The 14,847-nt window shown below is 36.9% G+C and overlaps 1 protein-coding gene across 1 annotated transcript in view; it reads left to right on the top strand.

Moving 5' to 3' along the window:
* The window catches only part of EYS (eyes shut homolog), a 1,185,464-nt gene that overhangs the window by 317,781 nt on the left and 852,836 nt on the right, over positions 1–14,847 (top strand). The gene's annotated exons all lie outside the window — the stretch shown is intronic.

The following is a 14,847-nucleotide window of genomic DNA, read 5'->3' as shown; positions in this document are numbered from 1 at the left end:
AGATTCATCATGAGGAACTGGCCCACTTAATGAGTGATGGAGGATGAGAAACCCCATGATCTGCTGTCTGTGCCCAACATTTTCCCCAAAAATTCAGTGATAATCAATTTATATTGCTATGCAAAATGTACTAAGTAGGGTTTTTTTTTTAATGTTTCCATGTGTGAAATAAATGGGAATAAATCATACCTCAATGTGTAAATTTTCCTTTTATGTATGAAATATTTCATACATAAAAGGAAAATTATTGTTACACACACACAGACACACAGATATCTGAAATTAAGTACACATACTCATCTTTCCTCCAGAAATAAGTGCAATTGTGTGTGTGGAAATATTTTACAAATACTAGTTCATTATTATTTGTTTAAAAATATAACCATTCCTACAGAGTAAGGGAGCCCTTGTCCAATTAGCAATTTCAAATTCTAAAAATAATGTCCATGAAATATAATGGAAGTAGAGGCAAGATGTGAAAATGACTACGTATAATGAAAATGTTGCTCCTGTCAGACTTAACATGTGAAGCACTGAAAGAGGCAAAGTCTATCTCAGAATTTGGAGTTTCCTTAGTAGATGAAGATGACCACAATCCTCAAATTGCCTATTACACATGGAGTTATATTAAGTTAATATGGTTCTTGGTAGAAAAGTCTGATTGATAAATCCAAATTTTTAACTGTATATTTACTAGAAATTAAACTATTGATAATTTTATAATTCTTACAATGAACCATCTGCATACTGAATTTTATTAAATGAAAGAATCTAGGAGGTAATGTTGCATATATCATTGTTAAAGCAATAGTTTTTCTATTTCTATCACATTTTGGAGGTAAGAAATAATTTGTTACCCTTTTCTTCTAAAATATAAAGGTTTCCAATAGCTAATATAAAGAAGACAGGGCTTTGATGTAAATTATTGTTTGGTTCTCAAGAAAATAAGTGCTTGAACTAATAAGAATGTTATTTCAATAAAGCTAGGTGTGCACAAGCAGAATAGAAATATTATTTGAGTAAATGTCTTACCTGCTAAAGCTTTAATGATACATGACCCTAAATGTGTAGCAATTAAGATAAAAAAGCAGAAATGGTAATTAGCCATTAAACATGTTTGCACAAGAAGGTAAACAGAGAAGAAAGAAAACTCAGCAAAATAAAAATGCTTAAGTGTGTTGAAAGTCAGAATAATAATGCTGTTTTGTGGCTAGGACACTCTGTTATGGGAACTTGTAATTAGAAAGCAGATTTAAGTACATATATTTAAGTTCTTGTGAAGTGAAAAGGACTAGAGGGCAGATAATGGACAATTAGTTTTCAGCCTTCACAGGCCACATCGCAGTCACTCTTGTACTGAGCTCCGGGGGCCACAGATGCTGTGATTCAGTGTCCAGAGCAGCCAATTCCCAGCTACACTAAGCATTCCTGGAGGACAACATAGTTCAGCAGGGCTATACAGGCAGCCGTCCCTAACGTTCTGAAAGTTTCTTAAAGTCAACTACAGATCAATTGAGTACATTAACAAGAAGTCAACTTGATTTAATTCTTTTAATGAAGTAATAATATGAGTACTAATCTGGAGGGTTCAAAGACATGGAAGACACCTAAATGTCCATTGACAAATGACTGGATAAAGAAGATGTGATATTTATATATACACAATGGAATACTACTCAGCCATTAAATATAATAAAATTATGCCATTTGCAGCAACATGGATGGACCTAGAGATCGTCATACTAAGTGAAGTAACCCAGAAAGAGAAAGAAAAATACCACATGATATAACTTTTACGTGGAATCAAAAAAAAAAAAAAAAAAAAAAGGACACAAATGTTCATAAAACAGAAACAAACTCAAGAGACACAGAAGACAAGCTTCTGGTTACCTGGGGGGAAAGGGGAGGGTGGGAGGATAAATTGGAAGTTCGGTATTTGTAGATACTAACCACTACACACAAAATAAATAAATAACAAGATCCTACTGTATAGCACAGGGAACTATATTCAATACCTTGTAGTGGAAAAAATGAAAAAGAATATGTAAATATGCACATATTATGTGTATAAATGAATCACTATGCTGTACACCAGAAATTAACACAACATTGTAAATCAACTAGACTTCGATAAAAAAAATTTGGAGAGGTCAAATAAACTGGATGTACTATAAAGTATTGAGTTCGTAATAAGAACTCAACAGAAACAAAATTCACTTAATAGTTGATGTTGATGATTTTGTCTCCTATTTGTTCTGTTTAGCAATTAAAACAAGGTTGAAGTAGATACTGATTTCACCATCAGTATTGGACACCTTTTTGGTAATTGCATCATCATGTTTAGTTTGATATAAATAGTTAGAACCTGAGGCCATTTAGACAGCAAGATTAAAGGGAACATAAGTACAGGATGTGGATACATTTCTTTGTATAATTTATAAAGGGAATGAATTCCTTTGGCTTCTTGTATTAATTTCTTTATCTGTTTTTAGAACTCAGAGGTTTTTAATAGCTTGGTCAAATGTTTCTTTATTTGTATGATTTAAATTGTATTTCTTGTTAATGGATCAGAACTATTATATATCAACTTGACACTTCCTATCTTTTTTCTTTATAACCTATATACTACTTCATTTGTATGGGTAATTATATTTGACTACATTTTCTGTAAAATATATCAAGTGAAAAAATACTGTCACTAACTCTAAGTATGAGCATATTATATTGAAGATGCTATAGAGTTTAATCAATAAGTCATTATAGAGCTAGTCCCATCTGGGTAACCCAATATTGCAATGATAGAATGGCAGACTTGCCAGAGTCAGAACAATGCTCAACTATAACCTACACTTTATACGAATCACATTTAATTTGCATCACCTATTGGAAATAATATACCCTTGACTTTCTAACAATTAGGAAAATCATAATTAAGTTGAAAACTAGAGAGAAAGATTGGTTTGCAGTGTATTTATAATAATTTGAAGTCGGCAAAATCGGAAAGTGGTGACATTGCTATTGTCTTTTAAAATTCTTCCCTTCCTTGGTTTTCAGGATATTACTCACCTTTAATTTTTGGTGTTATTCAGCATCCTGTCCTCAATTCTTTTACTTTTTCACTGCATATGCTTTTCAGGTTGATCAGATCTCTCCACATGAGTTGACAACCTCATTCTCAGTATGATGTGGAGTATGGACACTTCCCTGAGAATTTAAAGACCCATATATTGATGATTTATAAACTATCATGAATATCTTAGTACTATGAATGTTTTAGGAAGAAAATTCAAATGAAATAAAATAGTGTGAGCAGAGGAAAAAGCATGTGATTTCAAAGGACTCAAAGATGTTCAGTGAAGCCAAAAATTACCCTGAGAGTAATGAGTTTGGAGTATTAAGTCATAATGAGAAATGGTGGAGTCATTAATTGGGGAAAAACCATAATCAACTGTATATTTTCAGAAACTGGATTTCTTCTTTTTCTTTTGTAGAAGGGTTACATAGGGAAGTAGAGAAAAAGTTAAGTACTTCCAATAATTAAGCTGTTGTCTAGAGGATAGATACAAAAACAAAGCTAGTGGTAACTGGATGATTTCAGAAGATATTTAGGCAACAATCTGAACTGTTTAGGCTTTTATGATTTTCAGATATGTAAAGCAATGAAGAGAAAAAATCATACTCAGATTTCCAGGGTGGATAAGTGTGTTATTGCTCTGGGGCCCTAGGAGTAGAAGAAGAATGTTTAAGGAAGAAGCAAACCAGCAGAGCTTGTCAGACTATAAATTATTCAAACAGAAGTCTCCCTTAAATAGTCCTAATATGTGCAGCTGGAGCATAGGGGAGAGCCCTGGAGGGCCTGCAGTCCCTAAGACATCAGATAGGAAGAAATCTGTACAAGGTCAAAGGGAAGACAGACACCAAGGAAAACCAAAATGTAGGCATGGCCAGACAAGGGAATACATCACGAGAAGCAGAAGGAAAAGGCAAGAGAAGGGAGAGTGTCAGGTTAGAAGAAATGGTAAGAAACTATCAAATATTGTTGGACAGCCCAGTACAATTTGGTGTGAAATGGTCCAGAGAAGTTATTAGCAGAGAGACTGTGAAAACTTTCATAAGAAAAGTTTCAGTGGAGTTTAGTGTTGATGGTGACATTTAAGGGGGTGAGGGGTACATAGAGAGATGAAATGAGAAAGTGGAAGTAGCAAGACTAGAATCCTTCTTGAGAGCATTTGGCAGGTCAGGGGTAAGGAGCTATAAGCTTAAAGTGAAGAAGTGTGAGACAAAAGAAAGATTTATTTTCTCTAAAATTTTAAGTGGGTATATGGACACCTGTTTGCTTTTAAGATCTACCCTCTGTCCAGGAGAGTAAACCATATCACAGATATTTTTCCTGCTTTCATTTGAGTTTGGCAAATGAGAGCTCCATGTAGAGTAAGAACAAGAGAGAAGGACACAGATGTTTATTGCCTCACTTCCTTTGTGGGGTACCACAAGCTACTTGTGCCCCATTCACTGATCATCACATGATTCCCAGGACTAAGTCTCATAGAGCCTCCCTGGCTCAGGTTCTAGTCCTGCTTTCTCACCTGCAGAAAAGATCCTACTCCTTCCCTTGGGTTTTCCATACACCTGCCATACATTTGTGAATGGTCTTCTAATAAAAAAAAAATCCTCCAGTTTCTTATGTTGAGTGCCTCTCATTCCTGCCAGGATCAATCAGGCTTATTAATCTTTGTGTATTCATAGGATGATGTCAGTACAAGAGTAGAGAGTAAGGCTGTAGGAAACAGAATAGTTAGCGAGAGGTCACTGGAACGTGGTAAGATACAGATCTAGAAATCTAGTGGCAACATTAGCTTTAGACAGGAAGAGGGACAGATCTGTCATTACGTAAAAATCAATTAGCTAAATGGAGTGAACAGACGGAGATATTTGTCAGAGCAGAGATTTTGGTAGGAATTTGGAGCATTTATCATCCAATGATACCTATTTTCCCTGGAATTCAATAATGTCATTATTTTCTGTGAGTGATGGAAACAGTAATATAATTGAGACTTCAAAGAGAGTGTAAAATAGCTCATGCTTAATTTGGCATTAAAAACGTGACATTCAAATCCACAACTATTGGAAGAAAGTTTCTCAACTTGGGGAAAAATGTTTGAAGAAGGATAAAAGTTTGAAAAAGTATAGAGAGAAGCAGAAAGGTAATGGAGGAGCCAAGGAGATAGAGATCAGCAAACATGACAGAATTCCCATCCCTCATGTACTTGGGTCAATTGCATTTCGCCACTCCCATGGTTTTCTGCTTGACCCAATACATTTCTCACTGTCCAAGTGCTTATCCTCCTGGGTTCTGTCTATTTACTAAAAAAATGGCTTTGGTTGTAAAAGCTTCGGAAGTATTGAAGTTCAGTCATATGTCGAGATCATAAATTTATTTCAGCATCAGTCTTGAAATCTGTGTGATCCTTCTCCATCAGTGCATAGTAGCTGAAGTGGAGAGAAAAAAAAGAATTGAATTAACTAGGAATTGAATAAATGCTGAGAAAATTATATTTTTTGTGTGCCAATGAGTGATAAGGAGAATTCAATCCCACTTTCTGACCTTGAATTTTCATGATATAAAATAAAACTGCTGCTTTGGAGAGGGCTGGAAACAATATGGCGTAACCACAATAGAGAAGATTTTAATGAAGCAAGAAGGTATAAGGTGTATTCAATAATTAATATAAGAAGGTTGTTTATCGTAAAAGAACTGAAATGACAAGGTTAGGAAGAGAACAGCAGTGGGAGGTTGGTTCGTGGGAGCAGCATAATGCTGAATAGGAATAAAAGGATAGAAAAAACTGCACAGTGAAGATTTTATTTTGGCCATTATCAGAACTTTCAGAGATCTAGATAAACTGGACTTAAGAAGGCACACCCAAAAAGGGCAAAATTAACCCTCGAGACTTCCAGTAACAGTGGAATAGCCTGTGGATAAGCCATTCCTTGGATGACAGCTATAAACTCTGAACAAATTATAAAAACAATTATTTGCAAGCACAGTGACCAGAAGCAGGCAGAAATTGGAGAGCAGTCAACTCATAAATGAAAGAAACTCTAATTGGATAAAATTTGTGCTTGTGTGGATTTTTACCTGAGGGTAACTTCTGTCTGCACTGGGTGGACACAATAGCAGAAGGCTATAATCTTACAGGTATGAAGAATCATAGCGCAGTCTGAGGCTTCCAGAATAGCACATAATGACACCAGAAAGGAGGGGACAAAATATGGAGGAGCACGAAATCTAATATGAACTGCACAAACCCTTGGTTGATGACTGAGCGGTACACGTGTAGGGGAACCCCAAGGTTCCCGATGAAAACAACCACTCAAAATATGAAGAGATAAGTAGTTCCAGTGGCTTCCAAACCAGTGAAATAAAGAGTTTGGAGTTTTAGTTCAGCCACGCTAACATCCTGCTACAATTAATAACTACATCTTTACTTAGAGGAAGAAAGCAGAATCTAGGGACAACACAAAATATCATCACAATGCCCAGAATGAAATTTAACAGGACTAAAGAGACTTCATTCTCAGAAAACCTTAGCTAGAACACATCTTGAAGGAAGCTTTTCAGGCTGAAGGGAACACCAAGTGAAAACTCAGGTTTATAAGCAGATATGAAGGCCTTGAAAATGGGAAATATCTAGGTAAATAGACTAGAAAGTTTAATTTTTCTTCTCTTAATTTATGTAAAACACTACAACTGTTTCAAGCAAACTTAACAACCCTGAATTGTGAGATTTATAACATAAATGTGTGGAATAGATATGGCAACAACAGTCCAGCAAATGGGACAAATGGAACTATACTGGTGTGATGTAGATTATATGAAATAGCACAAAATAACTCTCAGTGGACTCTACAAATGGAATCACTGGAAAAATAATGTAAAGAGGTAAGGGTATGGTTAAAACCAATAAATGTGTTTAAATAAAAATTGCCGAAAAGAAAGCAGAAAAATGTAGAGTAGAAAAGCATGAAACAAACAAAAACAAATAACTGAAAACAAAACCAAATGGTGGACAAAATTCAATGACAGCATAATGTCAATAAACTAAAAAAATCCAACTGTGGTCCAAATCATCCCACTGGATAGAAACCAAGACCTGATTTTATTTAGTCTCAAGAAATGCATGTAACTGTAAAGGCATAGATAAGTTGAAAAAAGACATATTTTTAAAAAGCCTTAAGATGTGATGAAGCTATATTCATCTTGGAAAAAATGCATTCAGGACCAGAAGTAGAATGTGAATATCATAATAATAAAAGGTCAGCTTATCAGTGACTCCAGCAAGCAACTCCTTGTCAACTCACGTATTCACGAAAAATGGTACAGGGTGTTGTAAGTCTGTGGAGATAATTTGTTCGTTCGATAGGTAAAGATAACTGAAACAGAAATTAGCTCCTAGAAGTACTTTCATAACCAAAACCTAACGCATGTGGCACTGGGATGATTTGGGGAAGAGAATGCAAGGTCAGTGAGGCAATTCTAATGACTTCCAGAAGAGCAGGAGGACATTATCAGAGGCTGGAGTGGAGAAAACCATGTCACATATGACCACATGCGGGCGGGATTCTTGCCAGTTAAAGTGAGAGATAGAAGACAGGCACGCAGACTTGGCAAAGAAGACTCCAGGGCAGTGTTGAAACTACCCAATAGTTTAGTTTAATGGCCTTTGATAAACTAGGAGAGGAGGGAGATGAGCTACAATCAGACTGTTTCCAACCAGATTTGAGAAAAAAATATTTTTAACCCAAGACTGCTATGCTGGAAAAGAAATCTGATTGTTATTTCCAGACTGTCCATCTGGCAAAGATTTTCAAAATGAACTCAGGATGATGATCAAATCTAAGACATTACCGGTAAAATTGAGCTTCATGGGTAAGATCGCGGGTGCATGGCTTTTAAACACTTTGTTAAGACCCTAGAATAACTTAAGGCAGACGCAGGTAAGCCCCTTCAGCTAGACAAACACACTTCTAAAATCCTGGAGGACATAGCCTAACTCTCACCCCAAGGCAGAGAGGAAATACTTCAAAGGAATGTGTGCGTCTAGCAGGAAGCAAGGTGAGACAGCCATTCCTTATGGGATCACAAAAGTACTGTGGGCTGGGCTTTACTCTGTCTCTTCCTCCCCTCCCTTCTTTGAATGAGTGTCCCTTGCAGTATTTTTGTCTCTGCTTCAGCTTCATATATCGACAACATGGGTGAGCAGATAACTTGCCTTTTCAATCAACCAAAGTAACACTTATGTAGGGCGGAACATCCACAGAGGTCACCCAGATTCCAGGAGAGCTCACAGTCCATCTCTGCTGCAATCTGCACATGGCCAGAGAGTATTTGCCTTTCTGCATTTCTTCTACATGCAAAATCCACTGTTTCCTCTAAGTCTTCTTCCATCACAGCATCAGGTTTATGTTGAGATTTGAAAATAAGACTTTCTAAAAAGCCCTTATATAAAAGCGGCAAAGTGTAAAAACTGAGGGTTAAATTAAAATTTTAAAATGTCTATGCAGAAAACTATAAAATGCTGCAGAGAAAAATTAAAGAAGATTTAAACAGATGGAAAAAAATAATCATACCTTGGAAGATTATATCTATGTTCAATGCAATGCATGTTATAATACAAGTAGTGTTTTTTCATTGACAACTTTATTTGAAATAATGGAAATGTATGAACTTACAATGGTAAAACAATCTACTGAATAAAAGGATAAGTCTTTTGGAAGTTATAATATATAACTTCATGATTTACTGTGAAGAGAATATTTTACTGGAAAAGAAGGAAAGTAGGAAGAGAAGAAAAGAGTGAGAGAAGGAGGGAGGAAATGTAAACAATAAAAGAGAGATGAAATTCCAGAAATAAAATCACACTTACACACTGAGTTCATTTTCAACAAAGGATGTGGAGAAATTCATCAGGAATGAAAGCCTTATTAACAAACCTTAATGAAATAAGCAGATATTTATGTGGGAAAAATGACAATGATTTCTACCTCATATCATACACGCAAGTTGTTATTTTATTATACTGTACTAGAACATGTCCGGTGGTGTTAGATGATCAGATTAAATTACTATGGTTGAACAAGTTATTAAATAAATTGCAGATAACAGGAACCAAGCTGCTCACTGTCAGAGAAAAACATTGTAGATAAATAAGTGAGGAAGGCTATAATAATCCATGTGGTGATGGATTAGTTGGAGATATTTCAATGAGCCCTTATTTCCTGACAGTATTTCCAAAGTATTAAGTAGACTTTTGTGCTACGCATTCCTAATGGATTCCAGATTCGGGGGAGCAACACAGCCTCATATATGTGCACTCTGTGTCTTCGAACAAATGTATTCACCATTGTAATATCATACAGAGCATTTTCACTGCCTGAAAAGTCCTCTATGCTCTGCCTATTCTTCCTTGTCTCCTCTCTAACTTTTGGCAAACACTAACAGTCATTTTATTGTCTACATAGTTTTGTCTTTCCCAGGTTGTCATATAGTTGCAATCACATAGTGTGTAGACATAGTGTGTACATCCTTCACTCAGTAATATGCACTTAAGGTCCCGCCATACTTTTTGTGGCTTGACAGCTCATTTCTTGTTAGTGCTAAACATGATTCCGATTGTCTGAATAGACCACAGTTTATTTACTCATTCACCTACCCAAGGACATCTTGGGTTGATTTCAAGTTTTGGCAGTTATAAGCAAAGCTGCTATAAATATCTGTGGGTAGGTTTTTGTGTGGGCATAGTTTCCAAATCCTTTGCGTAAATACCAGGGAGCATGATTACTGGATCATATGATAAAAGTAGGTTTATTTTTATAAGAAACTGCCCAACTGTCTACCAAGTAGCTGTACCATTCTGCATTCCTACCAGTGACGAATGAGAGTCCCTGTTTTCCCACATCCTCAGCAGTATTTGGAGTTGTCAGTGTTCTGTATTTTGGCCTTTCCAATAGGTGTTATGTGGTATCTGATTGTTGTTTTAATTTGCATGTCCTAGACGACCTGTGATGAATAGCATCTTTTCATATGTCTACTTGCCATCTGTATATCTTCTCTGGTGAGGTTCAATCATTATCCTTTTTTTAAAAAACAGAAAAGCACAGCCTGAGGAAGATACTTGAGTAAAGATATCAGTTGCTGGCCAGGATCTATTATTTCCTAATTCTTTAGCAAGAATTATTAAGAAGAACCAGACAGGATTCCAGGGATAGTTCTTAAAGAGAGCTCATTTACCTGGGACATATGTTCTCTCTGTCCTCTGACTTTCCTTTTTCTGCTGTCTGGAACTTGGATATGATGGCTGAGCACCAGCAGCCATATTAAACCATGAGGTGTTTTTGAGGGTGGAAACTATGCAGTAGGATGGTAGAGCAGATGGACTGAAGGAGCAGGGTTCCTGGTGAATCCCCGTAGTAGCAGAAAAACCTCAGCCTCTGGGGATTTTCCATGCCTACAAAAGGTCCCATCAGGAGAGGGCAAAAGCATATAACATGAACCTAGCATTCACCCTGGGCTGTGGCCTTATCCTGTAGACCTACATAAAGAATGAGAAAGCACTTTTCCTCTCTGTGTGTGAATAGCTCCTTGATGGGCCAACAGGTGACACACAGCCCAGACAAGGGAGGGGGACACACTCTGGAAAACATCGGAGGAGTTGCAATAAAATTATGTCATAAAAAGTGATACTTAAAAAAAACACTATTTCTACATCAAGACAGTTTATGAAATACATAATGTATGTATTCTTGTGTGTATGCAACTAGATCAATAACTTAAATACATAGATGTTTTACAATTCTATTTTTATCCCTGAAAATCAATGTAGTCAAGCTAATAAAAAGTACCTTTTTTTTTCTTTTATCTTTTCTTTGGGAAAATGAGGGCCCACCACCATGTCTTTGGGGTCATCAGGAATATTCAATGACAACTCTCTTGTGAGGCAAGGGAGGATCTGCAGAATCATTGGGTTGAATAAATTCATATGCTTGTTTAAAAAAAGGAATTGTGATATCTTATAATTAGTAATATTTGATGTATTCTAATTATGTAGGCTTTAATGATTCTCTAATGGTATTCTGATGATGATTCTAGTAATATTTTCTGATCATATGGACGTCACCTTAAATGTACCCAGGGTATGAGATGCCCTTCTAGTCCATGTATATTAACTTGCTCTAATAGATCATTATTGGGTCTTCAATAGAATAATCACCACCTGAAGCAGCTCTGAACCAGGATCAGAGAACTCAGACCCAGCTCTGGGACATCTGAAGCCACATCCTTCCACAGGCATTGTACTAACAATGTGTGCCCTCAGCACTGACTTGAACCCTAGCATGACCTCTGGACCTCTCAGGGATGGGGTGTTGAGCCATCCTTAACCAAGAGTTGATCTGGCTCCACTCAGCCTTCCCTGGGTTTCTACTTCCTGGTAGTGTAGGATGTGTGCCCATTGCTCTTTTAAATCATTCTCTCCTGGACCTACACTTACCTGACTACTGGATGTTCCTCCTCATAGGGTCATGAAGTCTCAGGGCTTCTGTAGAGCCTACAAGACCATTTCTTTCATGAAAACCTCTCTGAAAGAAAGCTGTGACTCCAGTAACAACCTACAACTTATACTCCACCCACACAATAGTAACCAAGCCTACTAGATGTGAAGAAGCAAGCAAATAAATTATTTGCTATTTAGGGTTATGGGTTGAACTGTGTCCCACCAAAATACATGGTGAAGTTCTAACCCCTGGTACTTGGAATGTGACCTTATTTGGAAAGAGGGTCTTGGCAGATGTAGTTACTTAAGATAAGGTCACAGTGGAGTATGGTGGCTACTAATCCAATGGCTTATAAAAACAAAACAGTAAAGCACAAAGGAGAAGTCCATGTGAAGACAGAGACAGGGGGATGCCGTGAGCCAAGGAATGCCAAGGATAGGCAGCAACCTCCAAAGCTGGAAAAGAAGGGTCCTTCCCTAGAGGCTTCAGAGAGAGTAGAGCCCTACCAACACCTTTATTTCAGGCTTGTAGTCCCCAGAAGTATGAAAGAATACATAACAACTGTTGTCTTGTTCGTAGCCCATCCTTCCCTGCACAAGTGCCTTACTACACATTTGCCTTATGTCATGTCCCTTACCTTTACCCATGAGTCACCTCTGCCTGGAAACTCTAAACCCTCTTTCTCCTCCTCCTCCTCCTTCTTCATCTTCCTCATCTTCGTCTTCGTTGTCGTCTTCTAACCTGAAGAATGCCTATAGTGGAGTTTCAGCTTACAGCATTCACCTTACCTGCATTCATTATATTTTCCTAATAATATCCTTTTTCCATTTATTAAACCAATAGTGAATAGGATTAGCAAATTTAAATCATATCATAGTAGAAGTTGGACGCTAAAACTTTGTGAATGAAAGAAGTAACTGCAGAAGTCTTTTGCAATATCTGCGAAGAAAGACACTGAAGAATGACTAAATGATCATAGTTAAGGGCTGATGAATAATTAGAGGCAATAATACAGGACTGCATAACAAAAATGCATATGGCAATTCAGAGTACTTTTAGGGTGATTTAAGTATTAGGAGTGTTGCATTTATGGACCAATTTTCAAATGTACATCTTGTATATGAGTGACTTGTGCTAATCTTGAGATGCTTGTGTTGCCGTGGGCAGTCTTTTACAATGACCTTTCTTTTGTGTTCCAGTGTAGCCTTTATAGAGTTTCATTAAAACAAGGATTGCACTTACAGACACACATCTGCTTTGTTATCCAGCATTCAAGATCCATAAGGCCTGGAATCGTTGGGGTTTTTTTGTTGTTTGTTTGTTTTATCTGTTTGAACACTTGGCTCCACTAGACTACCAAATTTACATCATGTGCACTTGCTGTAGTTTTGCTGAATGAAAGAATTCTTACTTTTGCCTTCTTGAATAACGTATATGCTCTAAATTTATAATAGTTAAATAGATTAGAAGACCAGAGTCAAATATCATGCATTTCTCAATAGGGAAATTATCTAGATTATTATATTCATTACAACCCATTTGTTTAAAATCAATTCATTTTCTTTGTCTCAGAGATTTTCATAGGTGAGATATAGCCCTTTCCTCTACGTTGCTTTAAATTTGTGACATGCATTTGTTTTATCTTTGACATTTGACGGCTTATACATTTAATATAGTAGGTGTAAGGAAATTCAGACCTCTTAAAACTTGCTCTGGTTAAATATGTATAACAAATGTACATTTTGGGCTAATACATATTGATTTTCAATGTTATGATCTACATAAATATACTCTGGAGTCTATTGAATAACTTAATCTCTAAGATATTCAACAGAGTATTTTTTTCTTGGAAATTTAAGTATGGCAGTATTTTTCACAATATAGTAATGTTTTTCATATACAAGAAGAGTTTTATTATGTAGGAATAAGATAAAGGAATTCAGTTGTTTCTATTCAATTTAATCTTAGACTTTAACCTGAGTTCACTACCCTCAATCACCCTAACTGAGCATTTATGCCATGAAATCGCTGAAGTCATTTGACTGATAATATTCAATAAGTACTTACGGGCATAGCTAACTTTTTTCAAGGTTATTTAAAAAGTCATTTTGGAGCACTGTCAAACCAGAGCAAATGTCTGTCCCTAGAACTTAATATTCGAGATATTTTTAAGAAGCCATGTATATATGCTGCTTTCACAGAATCACAAGACTTAAACAAAGTAATAATTTTCATCAGAGCCCATTATTTTCAACTGGTAGGCAACTCAGAGATTAAATACAGAGCAAATCAGATTCTTAATTTAAAATTATTTATAGGAAAATACATGAAATTTCTTAGATTTAAAAGAAAACAGATTTGAGGAACATGAGAAGTAGCACTGCCCTGTGATTGAATTCATATACTTGGGGGCAGTTGGTGGGGATGGATGCTTGGCTCCCCTAAGAATGCAGGTATCAACACCTACTCACGGGGAATAATAACTCATGTACGTATGCCCTCTTTGTGGGGATAAAACAAGTTGGCACATACAAACTACTTACAGTAGTACCTGGTGTGCTTTTGTTAGGTAGATAAGTGGGGGCACCAGGCAAATAGAAGCAGGAGAGGGAAGATGGTTCGAAAGATGGCAGTGTGCCCGCCTTCAGCATAAAGGGGCTTTACTTCCTCTAAGTAAGTGCCAACAAGAAACTGTTACCACACAGTTGTGGCGCTCGAGTTCTTGCTGGCACTCATTCAGAGGAAGTAAAACTCCTTTATGCGGAAGGTGAGTATGTTGCCATCTTCTGCCACCCTCCTTCTAATCCACCTTGTCTGCCCAGTGCCCCCACTTACCTAACTACTTAACAGTGTCACTTAAGATTCTTCAGGCACCCTTGGCACCTTTATGTACTGGCTTGGTTGCATTAGTTTTCTGTTACATAATAAGTTACCACAAACTTTGCAGCTTAAAATAACCCATATTTACTATCTCACAATTTCTGCAGGTCAGAAGTCTGCGTGTGGCTTAGCTGAATTTTCTGCTCCTGGTCCTACAAGGCTGCCAGAGATGTGAGCTGACCTAAGGTCCAGGTTTCTCCTCCAAGCTCACTAGTTGTTGTAGGACTTAGTTTCTTGAAGTTTTAGTGCTCTGGCCTCTCTTTCTTGTTGGCCATCTGCTTAGAGGTTCTCAGCTCCTAAGAGCTTCACGCCCTTCTCTGCCACGTGACACTCTCCAAAACAGTTTTCATTTTGTTCCTTCAGGCAAGCGGGAGAAAGCCTTTGTCATCTTTTTAAAGTCTCACCTGCTTTGGC

This window comes from Camelus bactrianus, chromosome 8 (genome assembly GCF_048773025.1).
Source record: "Camelus bactrianus isolate YW-2024 breed Bactrian camel chromosome 8, ASM4877302v1, whole genome shotgun sequence".
Classification (NCBI taxonomy): domain Eukaryota; kingdom Metazoa; phylum Chordata; class Mammalia; order Artiodactyla; family Camelidae; genus Camelus; species Camelus bactrianus.
The sequence above is the reverse complement of the archived record's forward strand: the minus strand, read 5'-3'. Positions and strand labels throughout refer to the sequence as shown.